The 19,373-nt window shown below is 40.2% G+C and overlaps 1 protein-coding gene across 16 annotated transcripts in view; it reads left to right on the forward strand.

The window, feature by feature from the left end:
* HMOX2 (heme oxygenase 2) overlaps positions 1 to 19,373 on the forward strand; it is a 35,293-nt gene that overhangs the window by 9,815 nt on the left and 6,105 nt on the right. For 6 of the 16 annotated variants that reach the window (XM_072607497.1, XM_072607520.1, XM_072607577.1 and 3 more), the window contains exon 2: positions 5,987 to 6,056. The exons of 7 other annotated variants lie outside the window; for them this stretch is intronic. The gene's annotated coding sequence lies outside the window, so the exon portion shown is untranslated. Of the gene's footprint in view, positions 1 to 5,169; positions 5,555 to 5,597; positions 6,057 to 8,892; positions 10,495 to 19,373 lie in introns of those variants that run through there. 3 more of the 16 variants (XM_072607529.1, XM_072607475.1, XM_072607547.1) reach the window with 3 other exon arrangements.

Below are 19,373 nucleotides of genomic sequence, written 5' to 3' on the forward strand. Positions count from 1 at the left end.
GATCCACAGAACTTCTTTTTTCAAGAGATCCTAAAAGGCAAGTGAAGATGTGAGACAGAAGAGAATTTAGGGCTGGACAAGTAGATCTGGGAATCATCTGCCTAGTGATGATAATTGAAACCATGGGAGCTGATGAGATCACCAAGAGAAAGAGTATAGAAGAAGAAAAGAATAGGGGCTAGGATAGACCCTTAGGGAACCTCCATGGTTAGTGGTGATGATGTGGAGCAAAGGAGATAGAAAAAAAGCAGTCAGACAGGTAGGTGGAGAACCAAGAAGAGTCATGAAAACCTATAGAGAAGACTGTCAAGGAGAAGAGGGAGATTGACTGTCAGATGCTGCAGAGGAGTCAAGAACTATGAGAATTGGAAAGGGAGGCCCATTAGTAGTTTTGTAGAGAACAATTTCAGTTGAATAATGAGGTCAGAAACAAGATTGTAGAGGTAAGAAGAGTGAAGAGAAAGGAAGTGGAGGTATCTATTGTGGATGGCCTTCCCAGTGGGTTTAGACCTAAAAGGGAGATGTGGGATAATAACTGGCAGGTATCAAGATAGGATGGACCATGTAAGAACTTTTTTGAGAATGGAGGAGACGTGTTTGTTGGCAATAGGAAAGGAGCCCATTGTAGATTAATAAGGGGGCAGTCTGCCAGAGAAGGTGGAATAGAATGGGATCATTTTACAGTCTTCCCAGCAGTTTTTTTTTAATCACATAAGTAGTTTTTTCCTTTATTTATATTTTCCACTTTTTCAAACACTGGTTTATTGAGTTCTAATGTTTCTTATTCTCCCTTGTTTAGTCTGTTCTATATGTCTTTTTTTAACCAATTCCAGATAGTATTTTTTAAAAATAGCTCTTGTTTTATAACATATTTTGAGATCTAGAAGTACTATTTCCTATTCCCCTACTTCTTTTGATCAGTTTTCCCCTATCCATTTTAATTCTTATATTTGGCAGTAAAGACCTCTTTAAATGTGTTATTAAGGTAATTAAACATTCACACTAGGGAAGGAAAAAGGAGAAAAATCAATGCAGACTTATGTGTCCAAGTGGGATTTTAAAAAAGATAATTGTATGTACCTGACTGAGGTCTAAGGCGGAGTCACAAAGAGTCGGACACAACTGGAAAATGACTGAACAAAAAAGCAATAGGGTGATGCTCTGTACCTCTGTCAGAAGTGGTACATGTGGCTTCATTTCCAAAGATGGCTTCTCAGTATGCCCCTTTTTATATAGGAAAAGTCCTATATCTGATGTACATTTAGGACGCCATCTTCACTTTGGGAAGACTGTAGGGAAGGTGATTTGTGGATAAACAAAATGTTGTAGTTACGTTACTTCTGCTTCCAAACCTGTGCTTTGGGATTATTTTTAGTGCTGCAGTTGATTGAAGGGACAAAGACAGAAAATGGAGAGAGAAATTGCCTTTGGGGACTTTTCATGTTAGTAGGATCTTGCTCTTGACTACTTGGCCCTGGCTTCAGTTACTGAGAAACTTGTCCCTTGCACAGATGGTCATGAGCTCATACAAAGAACAAAAGTGTGTTCATGGTCTGAATTTTTAATTCAACTCATGTGCCAGTCTCTAAGTTCTGAAGTATGTCATAGAGAACAGCAACCAGATGAACATTCCCAGGGCTTGTCATTCATGTTTCATACATTGTGGTATCTTGCATCAGCGAGATGGGTCAGGAGTCAGAACAAGCCCTAACACACCTAAGCAGAAATGGGATACTGTGGATATTGACTAGAGTCAAATACTGCCAAATACAGTTGAACTTTTTTTTACTGAGCTTTTTTTCTTTCTTCATTATAAGGAAAGCTGAACTGGGTAGGGGCACAAGGAGGGAAATGAATGTGATCCAAAACCAAAATGTATCAGTAAAGATAGGATGAAAAAACCATTCTTCTTAACTCTGGGACATCTGTTTTTTAACAAATCATTTCCTCACTTTGGTATTGTCTACTTGACCATTACCCATTCCCTTTTGTCTGTCTTTCAATCTTACACTTTTTTTTTTTTTATGATTTATGGTAAGAAATAAAGTGCTTATTTAATTAGGTTTGAACTGGTCAGCCATTGGCAGGCCCATAATTAATATTTGATTAATGATATTCTGTACCCTTAGAGAACATGGGGAGAGGGTAGAAGGAGGGAGAAAATTTAAAACTTATGGAAATGATTGTTGAAAACTGAAAACAAATTAATTAATTATGAAAAAAGGAAAGAGAACACACTTTGGCTAAAGTTATTGATTAAAGTTACCTAATGGTCAAAAAATACTAGCTGTTCTGAACTGTGAAATAACTCTGAGTTATGATGATAGTCATAGGGATTTCACCTTCTCACTCTTGAGAATACCTAAGGCTCTTTTTGTATGTATTCATCTTAACTAATTTGTGGCTTTTGTTGTATTATACTTTCTAATGTATCAGAATATAAAATCAAGGAACAATACCTAGTTTGCTCAATATACAATTTATTATGTGAATGGTATTTTGGTGAAAAGAACAGGAGACCGGGAGCTCAGAGATCCATTTATGTGATCCTTTAACATTTGCCGAGTACTTTGCTCACAAGGCTGTGAGAGGAGAGAGTTTTGGTCCTGGATCTACCTCTGATTGGGTGTGTAATCTCTTGGGGGCCTCAGTTTCTTCATTTGTCATCTGAAGCTGGTTGAATTAAGTGATCTCTGAGGTTTTCTCTCCCCCTCAATTTTATGTTAAGTAGAATGAATAGAGAAAGTGCAGTTTTTGGTTAGTGATCAGTTTTTTTTCAAGAACTGGAACTAACTGAATACATTCCATTTACCTCTGAATTAACTTTTTTCATCCAGACACAGCAGAGAAGGGAGAATAAATAGCTGTGTAATTTTGTGTCTCTTTACTTTGCTCTCTCTGCTTTTTTTTTTTGCTTATTGTACTTCCATGTAATACTTATATCTTCATTGCATTGCACTCTTCTCAAGAATTAATAATGTATATGAAATATAGGCTTCTTATTTTGAGAAAAAAAATCACTTTTTAAAAAGCTGTAGATGCTCTTTCTGATTCCAGTGATCTTATTCAAGAGGCGAGGATGCTGTTTACTTGGTTATAAAAAAGCTTCCTATTGTTTCTCTAGAATACTACAGAGTAATAACATAGCAGTGTTCTGCTGCTGGATTGTCCTTTCCAAGGCTTTAAAAAAAAAAAAAAGTCCTGAGATGTAATACTTTCTGTCTGTATCTGTTTCATGCGAGCATATCAGTTCTGTATGGTAGAGAAATTTCCTTTCAGATTATATAAAACAAGCTCAATGATTTAGACACAATTTTATGTACTTTTTCATCGACATAGTGGTAGTTTTAAGTCTGAGATGCATCCTGGCTGGCCTTGGAATCAGAAAGATCTGGGTTCAGATTCTTACTGTGCCTTACCATGTGACCGTGGAAAGGTCATTTAAACTGGGTCTTGGACTTTGGGTACAGAAAGGCAAAAATTAGCCAGCCAGTCAGTAAGTGTTTTTTAAACAATTACTACGTGCCAGGCATTGTTCTGAGTGCTGGGGATACCAAAACAGTCCCTTCCCTCAGAGAGTTTATGGTCTAATGGGGATGACAACATGCAGACAGCTATGTAAAAACAGGATAAATTGGAGATGGGTTCAGTTAAGGAGGACTGGGAAAGGCTTCTTGCAAAAGGTGGAACTTTAGCTGAACTCGAAGGAAGCCAGGAGGCAGAGATAAGAGAGACCTTGAACCATCTGTGAAAAGTGATTTGGTATCTGGAGATAAGGGAGTGTGTTGTTCAAGGAACAGCCTGGTGGCCATGTCACTGGATTGCAGAGTATGTGGTAAGTAAGGTGGAAGAAGATTGGAAAGGTTGTGAAAAACTTTAAAAATCAGATAGGATTTTATGTGATCCTGCAGGAATAAACTAAGTAGGGACGGTGATATGGTCAGATTTGTGTTAGGAAGCCCATTGTGAAGCACAGAGAGGCCAGGAGTTACCTGCCTTGAAGAAGCTTAACATTCTTTTGGGGAAAGCAGTCTCTACAGAGGTAGTAAATACAAAATGTATACCAAGTAATTTTTCTGGGAGTGTGTGGGGGGCGCCTTCAGAAGTGGTGTTATGTAGGAGGTGGTACTTCAGTTGGTCCTTGCAGGAAAACTGGGGATGCTAAAACTATAAATTTACAGAGTTGCTGATCTTCCTAAGTTGAGAGATTTTCACCTGTGCGTGCCGTCGTCCAGGTTAAAGAAGTCCCCAGTGCTCAGCTTATTCTTAACAAGTGCTTATTAAATTGAAGCACCTGCTGTGTATGAGGGTACCAAGGGATACAAAGACAAAAACAATGTAGTTCTTTCCCTCAGGGATCTTACATTGAGAAGCATAGGGCATAGGTACCCAAGTAAGTAAATTCAAAGTTAACACAAAGTAATTAAGGGGTAGTAAGAGGTGCAGTGGATAGAAAACTGGACCTGCAGTCAAATTCAGCCTCGGCTACTTACTAGCTGTGCCATCCTGGGCCAATCACATAAACCCTGCCTGCCTTGGTTTCCACATCTGTAAAATGGGGATAATAATATCTACTTCCCAGGGTTGTTGTCTCTGTTGCACTCCCCGGAACCATATGTTGAGGTCTGAGGGGTGCTGGGGACCCCAAAATACCACCATGCCAGGTCCTGCTGGAATGAATTCGACTCAAGGCTTCCTAAAGCCAAAGAAGACAAGGCTTATTAAAGATTCGTCATATTGGATCGACTCTTAAGGAGCCTCCTAAGCATTTGTAATGCTTATATTCACAAGCAGGCCAGATGGAATCTCAGCTAGACCAATCCCAGCTAGACAGTCTGAGCTGAATTGAATCTGAACATCTTCATGGAGGCAAGATGGAACTTAAATACAGAAATGACTGTAGGAGGGATCTGGGGGTGGTCTGGTAATCTAGGGTGATGCGACAAGGGGTTTAGGGAGGATCTTGAGAAGTCCAAGAAGCACCTCAGTGAGACTGGGGTGACTAGTCAAGGGTTGGAAACAGCTGGAGGCAATCAGGAGATGTCAGACAATGGAGGGCTTGGGTGGGAAGTAGGTGGAGCAATCCTGAGGCCTTGATGGGAATGACCAGTACCCTGGGGTGAATACAGATCTAATCTAGGGAGGATCTTGATGGGATTGGTCAGCTGCCTGGGGAATGGGGTTTTAATTGGATCAAGGGTGGAGAGTGCCAGGAGACCTGGGCACAGCTATTAACAAAAAGGCTATGGGCCTCCGGAGATTGCGGGGTTAGATTTGAGTAAGAAGGCCAGATTAAGTGGGAAGATTCAAGGGGAGTTCAAGGAAGTTCTCAGAGTCTGAACACCATCAGGAATACTAGCTATTCAGTTCGAGAGAAAACCTGCCTTCTGTAGGAGATGGCATCTAAACAGTGCTTTAAAGGAAGTTAGGCATAGATGAGAGAGTGCGTTCCAGACAGAGAGGATCACTTGCACAAAGACTCAGGCCAGAGAGGGAATACTGTGGAGGGGTAGCATCTAGCAGGTTTTACAGGAATAGAAAGCTTTGTGTAGGGGTAAGTAATATAAAATAACACGCTGGAAAGGTGGGAAGCAGATGATGAAAGGCTTGAAACCTAGAAGATCAGCTTATCCTAGTAAGAAGTGATTAGTGTAGAGAAGATACTAAATGGAAGAATGCTTTCTTAGAGACTGTTTTCTGTTGGCATCTTAAATGGCAGGAATTTCCCTGTAAGTGCGCCTATTACCAAGTTTCAGTTAGATGAATGAAAGCAGATCTCATGTTTTCATGTAGTTACTATGGTGACAGGTGCTGTGTACAGAGGACTATTGTGACATAACTCATGCAGAGAAATAGAATTTCCTTTTACATTGTCCACCAAGACCTGCTGAGTCTGAGAGCTCTGCCCTTCCAGGCATCTAGTAGTGGTGTCCAGTCCCTCTTTTTCAGACTAGTACTAATCTCTAGTTCTTTCATACCATTTTAGCCAATAAAGTCAGGACTCACTGAAGGACAGATCTTATCTTTGTTTCTGAACAACCTGGGAGTGAAGAAAGGTGAGTGTAAACATGTGATAGCAGTCGTTTCCTAATCTAATGACCACCAATCATTCATTTCTGGGAGTCATATGATGATGAAACTTATCATTTTCTTGCAGAGATTCTCTTGTTCAAAATACTTGGAAAATCATTCAGCTGCATCTGTATATGTCTTCTGTATGTTTATGTTAAAATCTCACATCTCCTCAATAGTGAGGCAAGTAGATTTTTAAAAATCAACCCATTAATTCCACCACCTGGAACTTGTTAGAAACTCAGATTGGAAAATCAAGTAGGAGGAAAACCCTACCTATGGGAAATCCTTTTCTATAGGAAAGATGAGCTTCTGCATTTTCAGGCTGTATTTATATAGCAAGAAAAACACAGGTCAGTCATTAAGCATTTATTAAGCATCTGCTGCATTCCCCTTCAACCAAAACCACATACCATTATTTCTCAGAATGAGCCTTTGTAATCCGAGTCGGAGCTACAGGTAAAGATTACCATGGGAATCTGAATGTAGGTGAAAAGACCAACCGCCAATGTTTTGTGACTGCACCTGCAATCTGCTGTTCCCTTTGTCTCTTAAGAGTGTTGTTCCAGAATATCCGAGCTTCTCCCTGCCGTCCAGGATCTTGGACGCAACCCTCACATGCTTGCCAAAGCTCCCTTGTATTCACTCCCTTTGACTCTCTGTCCCCACATTTGCTCATTAATTGCCTCTGTGATATTGCTTCTAGGGTGCCGTTTTCATTCTGCACCATGCTCAGCATCTCCTCGGAGGTTGGACCAAAAAGTCGCTACATCAGGAAGTAGTTTCTCTCTGTCAGGAATGCTTCTCCCCTTCTCTTCGTTCTAAATCTCACATCCTTCAAAGCCTTGCGCCAAGCTCTAGACAGAACCTTTCCTGACCATCTAATAGTCACGTGTCCTTTCTGTTGCGCTAATTCAGCAATCACGTGCTGCTGCTTCTTAAAAATGCATTAAAAGCTTATCATTGAGCAGCCAACTAACCACACAACCAACACGCAGCCAGCTAACCTTTTAAAATAACTTTACCACTGCATTAATTGCAACATAAAAAGGATCATGATTTTTCAGGTGTTCCCTGTAAATCTTCATGATTCTTTTTCATTCTTACTCCCTCTTTGTCACAGTCTATAATCTGTTCTTCCTTTTCTCTTGAACTATTAGTTAATCTTGTATTGCTTGCCTTTTTCATACTGTTGTGTCTCTTTAAGTAGTTCACAAACTTAGAGCGTGGACTGTGTTTTATTAGCCCAGCATGATGCCTTGGGAGCTTAAGAAAGATTTCTGGATCTGAATCCTTTTCTGAGTGTTCTCCTCCTGTTATTGTGCTCCTCCAAGTCTCTTTACATCTTAGATTTTATCAAGATTGTTCTAGGTCACCTTCCACCTGTTAGTAGACTGCTCTGGAATTTTGCTTGCATTTTGTCTCTAGAGAAAGGTGTTGTGTGTGTGTGTGCGCGCGCACGTGCACATGTATGCATGTGTCTGCATGTGTGTCTGTGCATGCGTGTGTAAATTCTCCATGTTCTTCCTTCTGGCAGCTAATAATCCTTCGTTGCTTGTTAAACCTACAGCTGAACTATGTTTTTTGAGTCTGGGTTTCCCTGCAGCTAAGACGTGTTTGATTTTGCTCCCCCTGCACAGTTGCTGCATTTTAATTCACCATACAGAAGTTGAGTATATTAATTGTCTTGTTCCGCCTACACTATCCCCACCTTCCTTGTCATCTCATCTGTCTCTTTGGTTGTCTTGTTCCCAGCCTTCTCCTTTCATATCAAATATCTGATTTCTGGAAGAAGTACAGAAGAGATATCCATTTTCTTCTACGCGTTAGGCTTTATCAGACTTTTCATTTTGTGGTAACAGATTTTGACACTTGAATTGTGTGGGTTGATTGAATCACTTGCCTTTGAAAAATACATTTTGTCTCAGTGCATGAACTCCTGTGGAGGCAAGGATTAGTACATGTCTTCCATCATCAGTGCAATATTGACATTTAATAAATGTTTAGACTAACAAGCAGTATAGTGGTGAAGGGGACAGAACACGCTGTGTCTATCCCTTCTTACCTGTTCATAAGAAATAACTTGACCTACTTTATTAAGGAGAATGCTGTAGATGGCCTCTGAGGTTCCTTGCAATGCTTAGTTGTTGTTTTTTTTAATATTATGCTGTTTATTTCTTAATGATTTTAAAATAGTGTACTGAATATATCTTTGCTGTGTTTTGGAGCTTTGAAAGGTAATGTAACGAAGCACTTCTCTTCAGTGGATTTGTAATTTCCTTGATGTGGGTGTTTCCCCCATTGGTGAAGATTTCAGCCTGTAATCATCTGTGTTCCCTCATCCTATGCAACTTTAGTCCTCCATGTCCTCCTGTGAATCCTCACAAGTGATGCTGGATCGCCTTATTTTGCATGACAAATTGCAGTTCAAGGGTTGTGTCTCAGTATGGGACTGTAACCACCTTCTTTGTGTCACACATCTCTCATGATATCCTTTATGTGGCATAAATATCCACAGGGCGTCTAAGTGACCATTATTGTATGCAGTCCAGTTTAACTGCCACCATTGACAGGCAGTCATATAGTGATTCCTAGCCTATAGACCAGTTATTACAAAGGGTCTTTGGGTCTATAAACAACATCTCTTCTGTACCCTGCATAAATAATATATTTTGTAAATGAGTGTTATTTTCAAATGTACTTAGATGCCATTGTGGTTAATAAAACACAAACTTATTCAAGAACTATTGAATTCATAGTATCTTTATGTCATGTATTTTCTCAAAAAAACTATTATGTTGAAAGAAATCTGGGATTTTTTTTTTTTTTAGCCTTAAGGGCTAATTCAAATGGGAACCACAAAAAAAAAAAGAATTGGTTTCTCTAAAGCAGAAATTCATATATTCAAGATAGTTACACTAATATTTGTTTCTCAAAATTGATCCTGATGCTATATATCTAGATAAATGCCCAAGAATAAGCCTACATTTTTTCTTCCTTAAGGAGAAATAGGTACTTTATTGGTATACACTATAGTTTGGGCTGGGAAAGAGGGAAAAAGAGGATCCTTAAAGTTCCTTCTAACTCTTAGTATTAGTTTTGTGCTTTTTGAGTGTAAGCCAGTTCATGAATTATTACAGAAGGGATCAGTTTTTCTAGAGTGGTTTACTATTTGACTGTAGGTGCTTTCTGCTTTCGTCCTACAGCCTGTATATAGGTTACAGCCTATTCAACTTTTGTTGCCATGTAAAGCATATCATAAGAAAGCTATGACACAGCAAGAGGTGGTATGGATCGCATACTGAGACACAACCCTTGAACTTCAATTAGTCATGCAATATCACAGGATCCAGAGGAAGGTCACCAGCATCTCTCGTGAGGATTCATAGGAGAACATGGACAAGTTGCATAGGATGAGGGAACACAAGAACCCAGGATTTATGTTTGCCATAATTGCTTTGTATTGTTCAGTGTTCCAGTTGTTTAGCTGATCTTGCAGTGCCCCATGATTCCTTTCCTTGAAAATTATTTTCTATCAGAGGAGAGGAGAAGAACCAGCCAGTATCTTAAACCCACGGCACTCTGAAGTTGGGACACCAGTGGGGCCCTACCTAAGGGCTCCTCTGGCCCCTCCTAGCTTTAGAGTGATTATCAATAGTAACTGTTGCTGTTTCCCTCCCAGCCTAATGTCTTTTTCTTCACCTCATTAAAGGGGCCATGCCCTGCCTACCTCTTAAACAGTCCTATTCAATGAAGGGGCATTGCCTCACCCTAAGTGAGTGCCTGCAAAGACCTTGGCCTAGAGGGGCCAAGGTCTCCCAGTGCATCCTGGGTCATCTCCAATCATCCTGATGAATATCTGGTCACTGGATTCAGATGGCTTTGGAGGACAAGTGAGGCTGGTGACCTGCACAGCCTTCCCTCACTCAAAACAAAGCCAAGTGCAAGTCATGTCATCATTTCTCCGATGGCATGGTCTTCCTCAGCAACAAAGGACGAACACACACAGATCCAGACCAGTATAGGTAATATTTAAGATGACTCACAGAATACAAAGATCATGTTGTTGGGATCATTTAAATGTTTGATACAGTAGTTTAAAGATCTAAAGATAAACCAAGAGGGGAAGAGCCAAGATGGCGGAGTAGAAAGACACACATATGCTAGCTCCGAACCCACACCCTATAAAATATCTGTAAAGAAGAACTCCAACAAATTCGGGAGCAGCAGAAGCCACAGAACAACGGAGCTGACGAGATTTCTGTTCCAGAGAGACCTGAAAACCTGATGCAAAAGGTCGTCGCACACCGGACCTGGAGCCGAGCCCAGCCCTGCCTTGGCCACGCGGCACTGAGAGGAGCAGATCCCAGCAGGCTTCAGGGACAAAATTTCCAGTGGCCCCGCAGGTCCCTCCACCTACAGGTGACAAGGGTCGGTGAGAGAGTCTTTTTGGGTGGCCGACAGGGGAGTGGGGTGTCCCCGTGGCTCGGGCTCCCTTGGGAGGCAGTAGCGGACAGGGGCTCCCAAAGCAGGTAGGAGCCCAGATCCATTGTTGAAGGTCTCTGCATAAACCCCTGGAGGGAACAGAGCCCTGTGAGGCGGCCCTGCCACCACCTGAGCACCTGAACTTAATCTCACACTGAATAGCAGCCCTGCCCCCACCCAAAGCCCTGAGGCTGGGAAGCAGCATTTGAATCTCAGACCCCAAGCACTGGCTGGGCGGATCTGGAGGCCAGGTGGGGGTGGAAAGAAAACTCAGAAGTAAGGTCACTGGCTGGGAAAATGCCCAGAAAAGGGGAAAAAAATAAGACTATAGAAGGTTACTTTCTTGGTGAACAGATATTTCCTCCCTTCCTTTCGGATGAGGAAGAACAAGGCAAAAAGCCAGTGAAGAGAAGAATGCTTTCAAAAGTAGAATTAGCCAAATGGAAAAGGAGGTTCAAAAGCTCACTGAAGAAAATAGTTCTTTCAAAATTAGAGTGGAACAGATGGAGGCTAATGACTTTATGAGAAACCAAGAAATCACAAAACAAAACCAAAAGAATGAAAAAATGGAAGATAATGTGAAATATCTCATGGGAAAAACAACTGACCTGGAAAATAGATCCAGGAGAGACAATTTAAAAATTATGGGACTACCTGAAAGCCATGATCAAAAAAAGAGCCTAGACATCATCTTTCATGAAATTATCAAGGAAAACTGCCCTGAGATTCTAGAACCAGAGGGCAAAATAAATATTCAAGGAATCCACAGAACACCGCCTGAAAGAGATCCAAAAAGAGAAACTCCTAGGAACATTGTGGCCAAATTCCAGAGTTCCCAGGTCAAGGAGAAAATATTGCAAGCAGCTAGAAAGAAACAATTCAAGTATTGTGGAAATAGAGTCAGGATAACACAAGATCTAGCAGCTTCTACATTAAGGGATCGAAGGGTGTGGAATAGGATATTCCAGAAGTCAAAGGAACTAGGACTAAAACCAAGAATCACCTACCCAGCAAAACTGAGTATAATACTTCAGGGGAAAAATTGGTATTTCAATGAAATAGAGGACTTTCAAGCATTCTTGATGAAAAGACCAGAGCTGAAAAGAAAATTTGACTTTCAGACACAAGAATGAAGAAAAGCATGAAAAGGTAAATAGCAAAGAGAAGTCATAAGGGACTTACTAAAGTTGAACTGTTTATATTCCTACATGGAAAGAAAATATTTGTAACTCTTGAAACTTTTCAGTATCGGGGTAGTGGGTAGGATTACACACACACACACACACACACAGCACAGAGTGAATTGAATAGGATGGGATCATATCTTTAAAAAAATGAAATTAAGCGGTGAGAGAAATATATCAGGAGGAGAAAGGGAGAAATGGAATGGGGCAAACTATCTCTCATGAAAAAGGCAAGCAAAAGACTTTTTAGTGGAGGGAAAAAGAAGGGAGGTGAGAGAAAAACATGAAGTTTACTCTCATCACATTCCACTGAAGGAAGGAATAAAATGCACACTCATTTTGGTATGAAAACGTATCTTACAATACAGGAAAGTGGGGGATAAGGGGATAAGCAGAGTGGGGGGGAGGATGGAAGGGAGGGCAATGGGAGGAGGGAGCAATTTGAAGTCAACACTCTTGGGGAGGGACAGGATCAAAAGAGAGAATAGAAGCAATGGGGGACAGGTTAGGATGGAGGGAAATGTAGTTAGTCTTACACAACACAACTATTATGGAAGTCATTTGCAAAACTACACAGATCTGGCCTATATTGAATTGCTTGCCTTCCAAAGGGAATGGGTGGGGAGGGAGGGATGAAGAGAAGTTGGAACTCAAAGTTTTAGGAACAACTGTCGAGTACTGTTCTTGGCACTAGGAAATAAGAAATACAGGTAAAGGGGTATAGAAAGTTATCTGGCCCTACAGGACAAAGGAGAAGATGGGGACAAGGGAAGGGAGGGATGATAGAAGAGAGGGCAGATTGGTGATAGGGGCAATCAGAATGCTTGGTGTTTTGGGGTGGGGGGAGGGGAGAAAATTTGGAACCCAAAATTTTGTGAAAATGAATGTTAAAAGTTAAATAAATTAAAAAGTAATAATAAAAAAAAAGATAAACCAAGATGAAAGTCTGCTCCCACACTGGAGCAGTTGTAAATGAATGAAAAAAACATTTTTTAAGTGTTGAGACTTGAGAAGCCCTGTCTCCTACATTGCTGTGTGTCTAGTGCTCTCTGGACCTATTTCTTTATCATAAAATGGTGGTAGAAGGAGCCTGTGATCGTCTTGCTGTTAGATCTTGTTCAATTATATTCTGTGGGGCTTGAGGTTTTTACTCTGTATTCTAGTTGAGGAGGACAGCCTAATTGGCAGGAAGGTCATAGGGATCATCTCCATAGGAATACTAAGTCAAGTATAAGGCTTATTGATACACTTGGGGAATGAGATAATTTTCTGCTGAGTTTTGGAAATTGTCCTCTGATATTGATATTCTCCAACTTCTCTTGTATTTGATTGGGTTTCAAGTCTTTTCAATTACTGACATTTCGTAAACACTTTACCTTTCCGGGATAGAGACTGGACTTGTTTCATTGCTAAAGGGAAATCCCAAGCAAGGAAACAACTCCTACTAATGCAAATCACACTTTGCAGTTGTTAGCCCAGAACAGTAAAAGAGAGGTTATTTAACAAGTGACTTGTTTAAGGTCACACAGCCATGATGTGTCAGGTGTAGAATCTGAATCAAACAAGGTTCAAGGTCTGCACTCTTATCAGTTAGTAAACATTTATTGAATACCTACTCTGTGCCAGGCACTATGCTAAGTGCTGGGGAAGCAAAAAGAGACAAATGGCAGTGCCTGTCCATGAGGAGCATATTATTGAATGGGAAAGATAACATGCAAATGAGTGCACAAAAAGCAAGCTATATACAAGGATAAGTAGGAGGAAAGCACACATAGTACCTCTGGTATTTCCCAGCCACTTAACATTTAAGAAGATAGTCATGTGGGATGTTCTGTGTGAGAAGGCAAGGAAGACCATCAGGGGCACGCACTTATTTTATCCCACGTAACCTAAGATTTATGCCCTGTGTTCCTCTATTAAACAACATACACATCTTGGTGATTTGGAAACTGAGGAGTCAGCATTTGAACAAGGTTGTTGCTTCCATGATCTCTGCTCAGATTATTCCCAAATCTGTATCTCCATCCTTCATTTCTTAGTGCTCCTATTACACGCGCACGAGTGTGTGTTTTCATTTTCTTTCTTTTTTTTCCCAACTGCCTTCTGGACATCCCCCTTCTCACACATCAAATTCAACATGTGGCAAAATTCAACTCATAAGCTTACCTCCACAAATTTACCCTTTCTGTCATAGGCCCATCATCGTGCCATCCTTCAGTTGGGCCCTTCAGGAATAGTCTGTCTTGCCCCCAGGAATTAGTTACCAAATTCTGATTTTGCTTTCACAATATCTTTTAAATCTTTTTACTCCCGTTGCCACCATCGAAGACCAGGCCCTTGTCACCTCCTGCTGTGCTAGCTCAGGCCATATCATCTCCCACCTGACAGACTTCCATATTAGGCAAATTATTCATCTTGTCTCTAGTTTTTTCCTGCTCCAAGCAGTTTTCCTTACCCAAGCAATCTTGTATGGGTCTGCTGTTCCAACCATGACACTCCTCTGGCTTCTGAATGTAAGCTTCTTAGTCTGATATTCAAGGCCTGCAGTTTTTCTTCATGGTACCTTTCCAGCCGTATTTCACCTTACTCCCTATTACACACATTAGACTTACTCCCCTTACATATTTTGTTTTACATATATTGTTGTACTGTAGAGCATGTCTTTTACCCTGTAATGTTTTTACACATCCTTTCAGAGGTGTGTATCAATTTCTTAAGAATTGTAGATCAGTCATCAGGCATTTATTAAGTCCTCACTATGTACCAGTATGTACCACTGTGCTAACACTTGGGAAATAAATGCAGAAGTGAGATTGTCGCTGCCATGAAAGAGTTTCCATCCACCTGGGGAGATACAGTTTATTCATAGATAAGTAAATGCAGGACATATATCCAAAAAAACTACAAAGTGATTTGTACAGCAGTGGCCTTGAGAACTAGGGAAAAGAGCAGAGGCCTGTTTAACAAGGCAGTGCTTAATACTGTAGTTTTGAAGGGAGCAAGAAATTCCAAGAGGATGGAACATTATAGGCATGAGAAGCAGACTAGTGTGGAAGGCACAGAGTTGGGAGATAGCAAACCTTTGTTGTATTGTTTTTATTTGGGACCGGACTAGTGATTTCAGTATTGTGGGGAACTCTGTTTGCAGTTTAGAGCATCAGTGTTGCCTGAGTTACCAAAAGGGTACCCAAGATCACACCGATCAGAAATGAACTCAGGTTTTCTTGACTACCTAGTTAGTTGACTTCCCATCTACCACATGCTGTGTGCTGCCTTTTCTTGTGTTGTACTGTAATTAGTGCAAATATATTCCCCTAATCTTCTGCTCGAGAGACAGTGGATCTTGTGCATAATTATCTTTCCTTTATCAGAAACATTGATTTTGTTGCCAATAATTTCTTCTGTTGAACATATTATCTGATTTTATCCAATCTTTATACATTGATTACAGCCATTTTGTATTACTTTTCAGCTAGAAAGTTCACTTTACATTTAACAGTTACATTGTACTTTGTACTGTGGTAAGTACTAAAGATACAACATGAGAAGCATATAATCTAGTAGTATTGATATATGACATTCACAAATAACTACAAAATGGGAATCATCATTCATAACTTGATTGGATAACAAGAAGGTTCATGGAGGAAGTAATAACTATGCTAGGTCATGAAGGATTTCAGTAGGTGAAAATGTATGAGATTTGCTTTTTAAGCATAAGGAGATAGTCAAGTTAACAAGTAAACATTTATTAAATACTATGTACCAGGCACTGTGCTAAGGCTCTAAAAACTGCTCTGAAGCTCACTCTCAGGGAACATGTAGTCACTATACACAGACAGTATATGCCAAGTTAAGTTGGATAATCTCAGAGGGAAGGCACTAAGAACGAGGAAATCTAGAATAGGCTCCTTGTAGGAGGTGAGACTTTAGATGAGATTTGAGAGAAGCCAGGGAATGGGAAGTGGAGATGAAAAGTTTGTACCAAGTCCAGAAAATCAGAAAAAGGCAGGATGAAATCAGGGAATGAAAGGTGATCGATCCAGTGTGTCTGGAAGTGTGAAGTGCATAAAAGGAGTAATATATTTTTAATGTAGGGCTTTGAATTTTAAACAATAATTTGCATTTAATTTCCTAAACAATGGGTTATTTCTCGTCTGTATGTCAAAATTATGAGATTGCTTGAAAGATATGAGAGCCTTTTAAAATATTAGCAAATAAGGAAATTAAAATGCAAATAATACTTATTCTGACCCTGGCAAGCTAACATCCAAATACTACTTCAAGACAATCCATTCCACAGAAAAGAGCTAACTTGGATCTTTGTTTTTTAAAACACAACACAACAAAAGATAGGGCATCTAACTCCAGTAGACTTTGAGTCTAATTCAAGCTGCTCTGTATAGTTTTTTTAGGAAGCCAATCTTGCTATTATCAGATAGGTTGTTATTTCACAAGTAGCTTGTGCCCACTCAGAGCTTGGTTATGTTTAGGAAGAGGAAGAAGTTAATCTGTTGTGTTCCCTGAACTGCTGAATCCAAGACTTTATCAGTGCAGGAAAAAAAGAAGAAGAATGAAGAAGTGTTTGTTAGGTCAGTGTCACAAGCTTTGTATCTAAGGAAGGTAGGTAGGTGGAGTTGAACTGATGATGAAAAAAAGCCTCCAAAAGGAAAACACTTCTCTGGGACAGAGTCATCACAGTTAGGGGGAGATTGAATTCGTTTCAATTCAGTGAACATTTATTAAGTATCTACTGGGTGTAAAGCCCAAGGCTAGCTGCTGGGGATACAAAGCCAAAAAAAACGGGAAACCATTCTTGCCTCACCAGAACAGATCTGGGCTGTAAGTCTATGTTTTGTTTATCCTTTGACTATCCCCACTATAATTTTAAGTTCCAAGGAAGTAAGGATTATTTACTTATATCTCTGTATCCTTTAGGACTTGGCACATTGACTAGCACACAGGTACTTTATGGATGTTGGCTGAGTTAAATTGAACCTCCTTGAAATAAACTATCTCATCTATGTGTTTAGCACCTAGTATATGCTTAGCACTGTACTAGGTGACATAGAACAGAGAAAAATATAAGAAATGTTGCTTGCCCTTCACTTAGGGGGATTACGATCTACTGGGCAAAATGAGGTAATATTTATAATTAAATGCTGAATTGAGTAGGGAGAGAGAAATCTTTGGGGCTTGCAGCAGTAAAGGAAGACTTCACGGAAGACCTGGGCTTTGAAGCATGGGTAAATCTGAGTGGGCAGAATGGATAGGGGAGATCACATTAGTGTGAAGTGATCACCTAATTACTAAACCGATTACTAAATAAGAGTTAATAAATAGTACAGAAGTGAAGCTAGTATGGCAGAGTAACAGAAAGCAATGCAGCCAAGCTCTTGTCCACAAAACTCCAAACAGAACTAGAAGATGCACTAAATCAAATACTGATGGAGAAATCCTCTCACCCCCCAAATCACAATGAATCCTTTGTCCAGCCAAGGATATATAGGGGAAAGGACTATGAATACTGGGGATGGATAGATTGGGCCAGGAGTATGCTGTGCACTGAGCACTCCAGTGCCCAGGGAAGGACCATAACAGATGCCTACCAGAACATTGTAACAGGGACAGATGCTAACTGACCCAATTCAGGGTCATAGATCTAGGGCAGACTGGAAGAGGTCCTGTGTTTGGAGCAATTGGGAGACCCTAGATGGTATATTGGGAAAGGAAGACATTCAGAAGCAAGCTCCAGTTGTGTGGCTCCAACACCAGGAGCACACTGGGGTCTCAGTTCCAGCATCTTGCCCAGTCTTCAGAGGAGTAACCAGAGCAGAAATCCCAGACAAAAGGGGAGCCTGAAGTTCTGTCACTGAACCACCAGAACTTCCTGACCACTGATAGGCGCTGGGTTTAGCATTGTTCAGCTGTTACTCGGATTGAAACCCAGGTCAGGAACTTGCAGAGATCAGACCAGGGAGAGAACAATCAGACTCCATCCTGGATCAGAGTACTTTGCCGAGAATAACAGTACTCAGTACTTTTCAGAACACAACAACAGGACCCTTCAGAAGTGCAGCAGAGCCTCGCCCTAACATCGATTCCAAGGTCAGGAATAGGCTGGAAGAATGAGTGAACAGAAAAAGAACATAAAGAGCTATTTATTGTATATGGTGGCAAAGATGGCCAGGACCATCACAGAAGAAAAACATTCTCGAGCGTCTAAAAGCCAGTCTTTAGATGAATCCTTGACAGGGATGAAGCAAGAGTTACAAAAAGATTTTTTTAATGTTTTTATAAATTAAATTAGAGTGCTTGAAGAAAAAAATTGGGAATGAAATGAGAGCTTTGGAGGAATTGGAAGATGAATTACGTGTGGCCCAAGACCCTGTATGGGGTCAGCTGAGTGATAGAGCTATGTGAGTGATCACGATCACGATCAGGAAGAATGCCAAAGGACTCACGAGGACATACACCCCCACCCCCAGAGGAGGGTCTGGGAGAGGCTGAATGTGGAGCAAAGCGTGCTTTCTATACTTTCTTTCTTTGGTTTATGTTTTCTTTTGCAACAAGGCTAATGTGGAAGTACTTTGCATGACTTCACATATATAATCTATATCAGATTGCTTGCCTTATCAAGGAGAGGGAGAGAACCTAGAATTTTTTTTTTAATGCTCAATTTTTTAATATGTAATTGAGGAAAAATAAAGAGAAAAAACCAACATAACAAAAAGATTTAAATTAATGAAAAGCATTGTGACCAAATCCAGTCTTAACTCCTATATTGCAATTCTTCTCTTGTAGAAATTGTTAGCAATCTTATGAAATTGTGAGTCCAAAAAATAAACTGAGATCTAATCCAACTAGTCAACAGAAACTGTTAGGCAGCTGGGGTCTTTTGTACTTTCCTGAAAATGCACTAAATATAATATTACAAATTCTCAGAAAGCCAATTTAACCTTCTTCTTATTCCCCAGCATACTTACCAGTTTACTTTCTGATAAAGAAAGCATAGGGACCTAGTTTATAAACCCAACTTTTTACCGATCTTGAGTCAACCAGTTTCCCAGCAAACAGAACCTAGTTGAAGCCCAAAAGGGAAAATTACCAATTTGTATCAGATTGTTTCCAAGCAAATCAGATTTATTTTATAACTACTTGTTGGGACCAGTAAATCCATTCTAAACCTTTTACTCCTGGGTAATGTTTGTCTAAACTCAAAGTAGGATTTTTTTGAGCAATTGGGATGTTTTCTGGGGAGGGTATGAGTCCAGCAGAGTTTAAAGGGATGAGCATTCGTAGGACTCAGTAGGTCAGGAAATACCTTTTTAAAACTTTGTTTTTTTCCTTAAAATCATGCCTTTAGTATTCCTTGTGATAACCATGTATTGGATATTGGCACATGGGGCTAATATTAGCATTCCTAAATGAAGCTATGCAGAGTAACTTGACTTACAATCAAAAGTTTTTGGAATTAGTTGCTGTCTTTGCTATTTTGTTTTATACAGAGATAGAGGCCATGACCTCTTTGGGGTTTGGATTTTCCTAAGTGAAATTAGGATGTTAGCTTTCCAAGGTCAGAATTGTATCTCTCAGAAAATTGATTCTGAGGTATTTGGTCTATTTCTTCCC

This window comes from Notamacropus eugenii, chromosome 1 (genome assembly GCF_028372415.1).
Source record: "Notamacropus eugenii isolate mMacEug1 chromosome 1, mMacEug1.pri_v2, whole genome shotgun sequence".
Classification (NCBI taxonomy): domain Eukaryota; kingdom Metazoa; phylum Chordata; class Mammalia; order Diprotodontia; family Macropodidae; genus Notamacropus; species Notamacropus eugenii.